Source organism: Falco naumanni, chromosome 2 (genome assembly GCF_017639655.2).
Source record: "Falco naumanni isolate bFalNau1 chromosome 2, bFalNau1.pat, whole genome shotgun sequence".
NCBI lineage: Eukaryota > Metazoa > Chordata > Aves > Falconiformes > Falconidae > Falco > Falco naumanni.
This window is the reverse complement of record NC_054055.1, coordinates 11,318,647-11,325,084: the sequence shown is the minus strand read 5'-3', so window position 1 is coordinate 11,325,084 and position 6,438 is coordinate 11,318,647. Positions and strand designations below refer to the sequence as shown.

The 6,438-nt window shown below is 38.2% G+C and overlaps 1 long non-coding RNA gene across 2 annotated transcripts in view; it reads left to right on the top strand.

Annotated features, from left to right (window-relative positions):
• Positions 1-3,497: 3,497 nt before the first annotated feature.
• Positions 3,498-6,438, top strand: part of LOC121083863 — a 30,398-nt gene continuing 27,457 nt past the window's right edge. For both annotated transcript variants that reach the window (XR_005826507.1, XR_005826506.1), the window contains exon 1: positions 3,498-3,682. This is a non-coding gene — a long non-coding RNA (uncharacterized LOC121083863). The remainder of the gene's footprint in view (positions 3,683-6,438) is intronic.

Sequence of the window (6,438 nt, the reverse complement as noted above, 5' to 3'; positions counted from 1 at the left end):
AAAGGAAATATTGCAGAAAGTTGAACTTTTTGTACAGTCTTCCAAATCAGGCATGGCACATTGTTAGTTGGAGAGATCCTGCATCTAGAAAACTAAAAGAAAGTTATCCACAGCTATTACTTCCACAGGATGAACACCCTCTAAGTATCCACATCATCTTACACCAGTTGGGATATGCTAGTGCTTTAACATAGCATGATTTTTATGAAGGAGACAAAGTCAATCACACTCCCTCTTTACTCCCATACATAAAGTATGGGTGATTTCTGCACAGCAATGCAGGTACCTCAAAGCTTCTTTCAAGGTGCTGTATTCCACAGTGGTCGTTTTGAAGCTCTCTGGGCTGACCATTTGTTAGTTACAATCCGGAATAATGAGGCATTAGTTTCACAGAGATCAAGGGTATTGCCTGAAGCAAAGCCATATATGCAGTAAACTCTTAAAGAAATCTTGCTTTGATAAAAGGAAAAAAAGGGATGAAGTGCATTATTCAAGGTCGTTCCAAAGGAAAATGGTGATGCTAAAGAACAAGATCATGGCTAATAACTATAGAATCATGCTCTTTATTTAGAGTCACAGGTTTCCCCGGTGCTCTCAAGTGAGGCATTTCTGCATTACATACAGCAAAGCATTCCTAGTCCAGATACTGCTATGACGATAAAACTGTTTTGTTATATTAGCACAGTAAACCTCCCTCCATGCAGGAAAAGGTAATTTGTCCTTCTGTATACACAATTCTGCTGCTATCATTAGGGTTGATTCTTCTGGCCCACCTGTCCCTACCTTCAAACCTCCCAGTGACAATACCAAAGATGTTACTGAAAAACAATGCTATGCTTCGGGACCTCAGCCTCTTTAGCTCAATAAAGACAAGGTGGAGGGCAACTTTTGTCTATTAGACTCTACCTGGAGGAGTGTGACAACAGGAAGCTCTTTAACTTAGCAGAAAAGGATACGATATTTCAGTACTTAAAAAGTGTAAACTAAACAATTCTAGATTAGAAATAAGGTCCAAAAAAAGTAATTTCCAATTCTATTTTACCTAGATAAAAAGTTCTTGCATGCTAGGGACTTCCCTTACAAAGGCTGGATGCTATTTTACAATGTACAATAATATTTCATACAGTCATTAATTCAGGGTTAAACTTGTGTGTTATATAAAATGTCAGGTTATTACAGCCTGGCTTTAAAATCTAGGAACTACTGGAAATGACAAGGGTTTACTTCCAGAGATAGTAGCCTAGGAAGAGACGGGATCAATGCATCTACATTGGGGGCCAAGCATATGCAGCAGAACACTTATATGGTGCCTTATTACAAATCCAGGGGAAGAATTTAAACCTGTATCTAGGCCCTGACTGAAGTGAAAATCCATTGCACTGTGAAAAAGTTCTAAAATTGCATGGCCACAATACTTCCCACACTGTGCCTTGGTCTGCTGTAGCTATGAAAAGCAGCATGCCCAACGGAGATCCCTGCAAGTGGTGCACTGAGATGAGCATCTGACATTGCCATGCCTGTACTTAATGGCATCTTTTGCCTGAGCACTGGCATGCTGGTATGAGCACACAGCTGCCTTCTCTGGTATGCATCCTGTCTTGACCAAGAAAAATTCATATTTCTGGCCAAACATCAGCAATTTTGATTTTATTGTTGGTCCTGCATGGAAATATGGAAACTTTGCACCTGCTCCTCAAAGCAGAATTCAAAAGCATCACTCCTGGTCCTCTGCTCTTGCTTTTACTGTACTGTGTTATGGCCAGGCCTGTATCTACCCAGTGCAGTTCATCTCTTTTCTGCTCAGAGCAATTTATACCTCTCCCATCTGCACAAGGACAGAGCTTCCAAAGAATTTGAGACACCTCTTAACACTTATGTTGTCCCTACCCCTACTAAAAGGGTAGACCCAGGGAGTTGTTACACTTCCTTCATCTGCCCCATCCCTCAGTGTCTGGCACTCCTATGACATCCCAGTGCTTTCAGAAAGAGAATGACCTATGAATGGAAAGTTTCCATTGATAATAAATCTAATCTAATCTAATCTAATCTAATCTAATCTAATCTAATCTAATCTAATCTAATCTGAATGCTATTATTTATTAATACATATGGTTTAATTAATACAGTTATAGATGCTATATTACATTATTATACTACATGATACTATGTTCCAATATAAGTACAGATCCATTGCTGTAGGAAGTGTTCCGATTTGAGGAGGAAAGAAGAGACTGGAGTTGAATAAATTACAGATTAAAAGGAAATTAACAAATCATAGAATCAGAATGGTTTGGGTTGGAGGAGACTTAAAGATCACCTAGTCCAACCTTCCTGCCATCAGCAGGGACACCTTCCACTAGACGATGTTGCTTAAAGCCTCATCCAGCCTGGTTTGAACACTTCTGGCTATGGGGCCCCCACAACAAATGCACTGCAATAGCTCAGAGAGCATGGGAATTTGAATTTTTATAAGGATTTATTATGTTTACTGTATCTGCATTGGTAAAAAATGCAACTGCCTAAGCAAAACTTTTTTTCAGCTGACATAGCACACAACATTTATTTTTCTCTTTTTGCTAAAGAAAGGAGAGGCTTTTTATGAATTAGTGTACTGCAATACTAAGTTTTATATTATCCATAAACTAAAGTAGTAAAAAAAGTCACATCATTTTAACCTTGGAATGCAATGGGGAATGTGGTGTATGTGTAAAAATTTAGTGCCCTCCAGTGTCTGGTTAAGTGGTCAGTGCTGATGAGTGGGAGTTTGCGTCTGCCTCATACTAGTATATTTTCATTGCATTTTCTTCCAGAGGGATGTCTGAAGTTTGGGCTGCATTTCCAAAGCAAGTAGGCCATGCAACTAGTCTGCTGGTGAGAAGATGAGCAGGCCCTGACTGAAGCCTTTTTGGCAGCCTTGAAGGTCAGCTAAATACTGAGTGCTTCTCACATATCAAAGAGCTTTTTTCCTTGTGCTGTGCATCTTTCAACCAAGTTGTTTCAGTCTGGGAAAAAACCCAACCAACCAAACAAACAAACCCCCACATTTATGCCTGGTAGTTGGCATATGATACATTTCGCCCTCAAATCCTAGGACCTAGAGTTGTGCGGGTGCATACGATACCTGTCTAAATAAAGCTGGTGTCATGAGTTGCAGTAGTACGATATATATGTAAGATGATAATGTCCTTGCTATACAAAGAGTTATGGCGTTTGCAGTACCTCACTTCACTGCTGCATTCTGGTTAAATAAAAACAAAAGATAAATAATTAACATTTAAAATAAAACTACATTAAAAGACATTTTAATGCAAACTCCCACTTCAGTCAGTGACAGTTTTGGATGAAAAGCTGAACTGGTCTGAATGAACCCAAAAATTTCCTTCTTTTTATCTTGCCTTAGATCAAAGCAAATATGCAAAGCAAACATAGGCTCTCTGCTTGAATAAACAAGATAGTTTCATAACATGGGTTTTGAAGAAATCCGTGCAGATGTTTTACTCTTTTAAACTGTTTTGCTAATATGTAAAACTAAGTCAACTGTAGCTGAGCTGGTTGTTTTGGATACCCAGGTATTTACCATTTTCCAAGAATGTCCATTTCCTTTTGAGTTCCTCATTGTGCTTGTATAAAATACTGCCTCGTCTTCTCTCTGACCATAACAATCCTGACAACAAATGATGCAGTAAGTAAAAGTCCACGCTCTATGTGTGTCCGTATATGTGTGTCTGTGAGTAGTGCTTGCAAATCCTATGGGATAAAAGCTGCCATGTAAATGTAAATATAAGTCATGGTCTTCTTTGAATTGATGACCCCTTGCTGCTGTCTTTTTTGACAGGATAAGCAACATAAATAGCAATTGCCAGAATGAAATGTCCTGATAAGTCCTGCTCCTTGCTAATTTTTCAAAACCTAGACTATCTTCACATATTTAAGGACTTACTGTTGAGTTCTGTCTTCAAAGTGAAAAATAAACAAAGCCAAAATTTAGGCTAGAATAAACTTTTAAAAGCAGCTCTGGACTTGTGGCTTTCATTTGCAGTTTCAGAAATGAAATATGCATCTCTGAGTGCAACCCTTGCTGAAAGGCAATGAAATTGGGTGACTTTTTATTTCTTAGACCTACCATTTTTCTAGCTTTTTTTTTCCTGCTGGCTGTTTTCCACAGGCGAAAAATCCATTACCCAGAAAAAAGTTCTGCTGATTTCTTTGGAACTTTGTGTACTCACAAACACTGCCTCAAATACTGTGTTTTGTCAGTGTCTGGGCTTACATTTCTAACCCAATGCTTCAGGTGAGACACATAAGCCAGGTCTTTCTTGTCTGGGAAATTTCATAGCATTTTATCCAAGTGTTAAATAAATTGTCACATCTAACAACTCTGTATGCAAAGAATTTCTATTACTATGCTTCCTTCTTTTACTAAGAGAGTGAGACAGAGTAGTAGTTCATATAATCTTCCTGATTCTTGCTTTTTACCCACATAAACAGCAATTACACTACAATTGCCTGAACTTGAAATATAAGTTGTCTGGATTTTTGGACATGATCAAACCTCATGGAATTCAGTGTAACATTAAAGCAACTGGAATGAACTCGCACTACTAAAACTGGCACTAGCAATTGTAGAGTTTACAAATTCAGAGGTCTTGTTAAAGTCAAGTTAAAAAGGAAGGTGCCTCTAATCTGCTCAGTAGTGGTCAAATTGTCATAAAAAGTTGGTGCTGCTTCTTCTTTGTTTTGTGAGCTGATTCACTGTATTTCTTCCTGACTCCCTTCTTTTTGGCCCATGGCTTACTGGACCTGAACCAGTGACTCCCACTGGTTGAGAACAAAGAGTTCCCAATACTCATCAGTGGTGTGGAAATTTGCCATGTCAATTGTGTGCCACTAGCTTGGCAAGTTGGTTTGATGACACCAGCTATTCCCAGCATAATCCATCTAGCTGTCTTTCTCCAGAAAGAAAAAACACTTTTATTAGAGGCCAAAAACAATAGATGCCACTGGGATCACAGAACCCTTTTTTTCCCCCACTGCTGACTAAACTACGGTGCCAAGAGTTAAAGTGTTTCTCAGGAAAGTGATTGTCACTATGGTTATGCATGGAAGCCAATAACCGTTGTTTGCTTTTGATCCTTTCGTTCAGACTTTGGATTTTAATAATAAAATCCTGAGTGCTTAGAAGGAACTGCAACTCCTATCAAAAAACAAATATTATTGCATAGTACAATTAATATCTAATGAAGCAAGTTTCATCAAAGAACTGGTTCTTATGTCTTTCTACACACTATTCTTAAAAGGCAAACAGAGTGAAGCTAACACCCATTTACTGTAACCTGGCAAAAAGAATGAGAAGTCACCCTGGCCTAAAAAAAGCTTAACAGTGGTTCAGAGATGCCAGATTTGAGATCTGTTGCAACGTAGGAGTTGCTGTATTGTTTTAGGAGCACCTTGCATGTTGCATCTTTTCTCTAACATCTGGTAAAGTTAAGGAAAGCTCAGGAAACTTTTGCTAAAAGTGTAGTGGTTAACTCAATAGTCATTGCCTTGTCTAGAAAAGATTTAATTAGCCTGTGAAGCAGATGATATATATCCCTTTCAAAATGTTGTAAAATTCCGGTGCTGACATAAGAACACGAAGAACAGGTCCCATCTCTCTGTCACCAGGCAGTGGAAGTGTGCAACTCAAAAAAAGGGTACAAGAATAGACAAAGTCTGTAGCGATGCCTGCCAAGGCCTGCCCCAAATTCCATATTGTCTACAGCTTAGACTTTCAGCTATCTACACGTTATTACCATTCATCTTTCCATATGTGTCTGTCTTATTTTTGGTGTCTCAGCTAGATGAGAATTTCTTTCTGTTGCTATCAGTTTCCTTTAGAAAAACGCTTGAGCAAGACAAATAATATATTTTTAAAAAAATTGCTTCTATGAACTTTCTTGCCAGCTTGGGTTTTACTGGTTTATTTCAATCGAATTATTCTTGGAAGCCGTGGATAGAATCCATCTCACCACAATGCTGATGTCTACATCTGAGACAGCCAATGGTGGGCACCTTCAGGGAGCAATTCAAGTCATCAGGTTTAGACATTAACTTTAAGATAAGATCATCTGCAACCTAATATGTGCATTTCCCTCTTTGGGTTCTGAAGGGAACCCAAAATATAAAGAATGTAGGGGTGTATGTGTATATGTATATGTAATTATATAGATATATTGGAAGACAAAGATCAAACATAAGCATCTGTATTTGGAGAGAAGAGTCCTGTGCAATGAACATATTAAAGCAGAACGGTTCTTGAGTTCAGGATGATATGTCAGAATCTGCAAGTTAAACAGTTTGTGTCCGTTGCTTGGTTTTTATTTTTTTCTTTCTTTTTTTCTTTTTTCTCTTTTTTTTTTCTTCTGCAACTAAAAAAAGAATCTTAGTTTTCCACAGAAA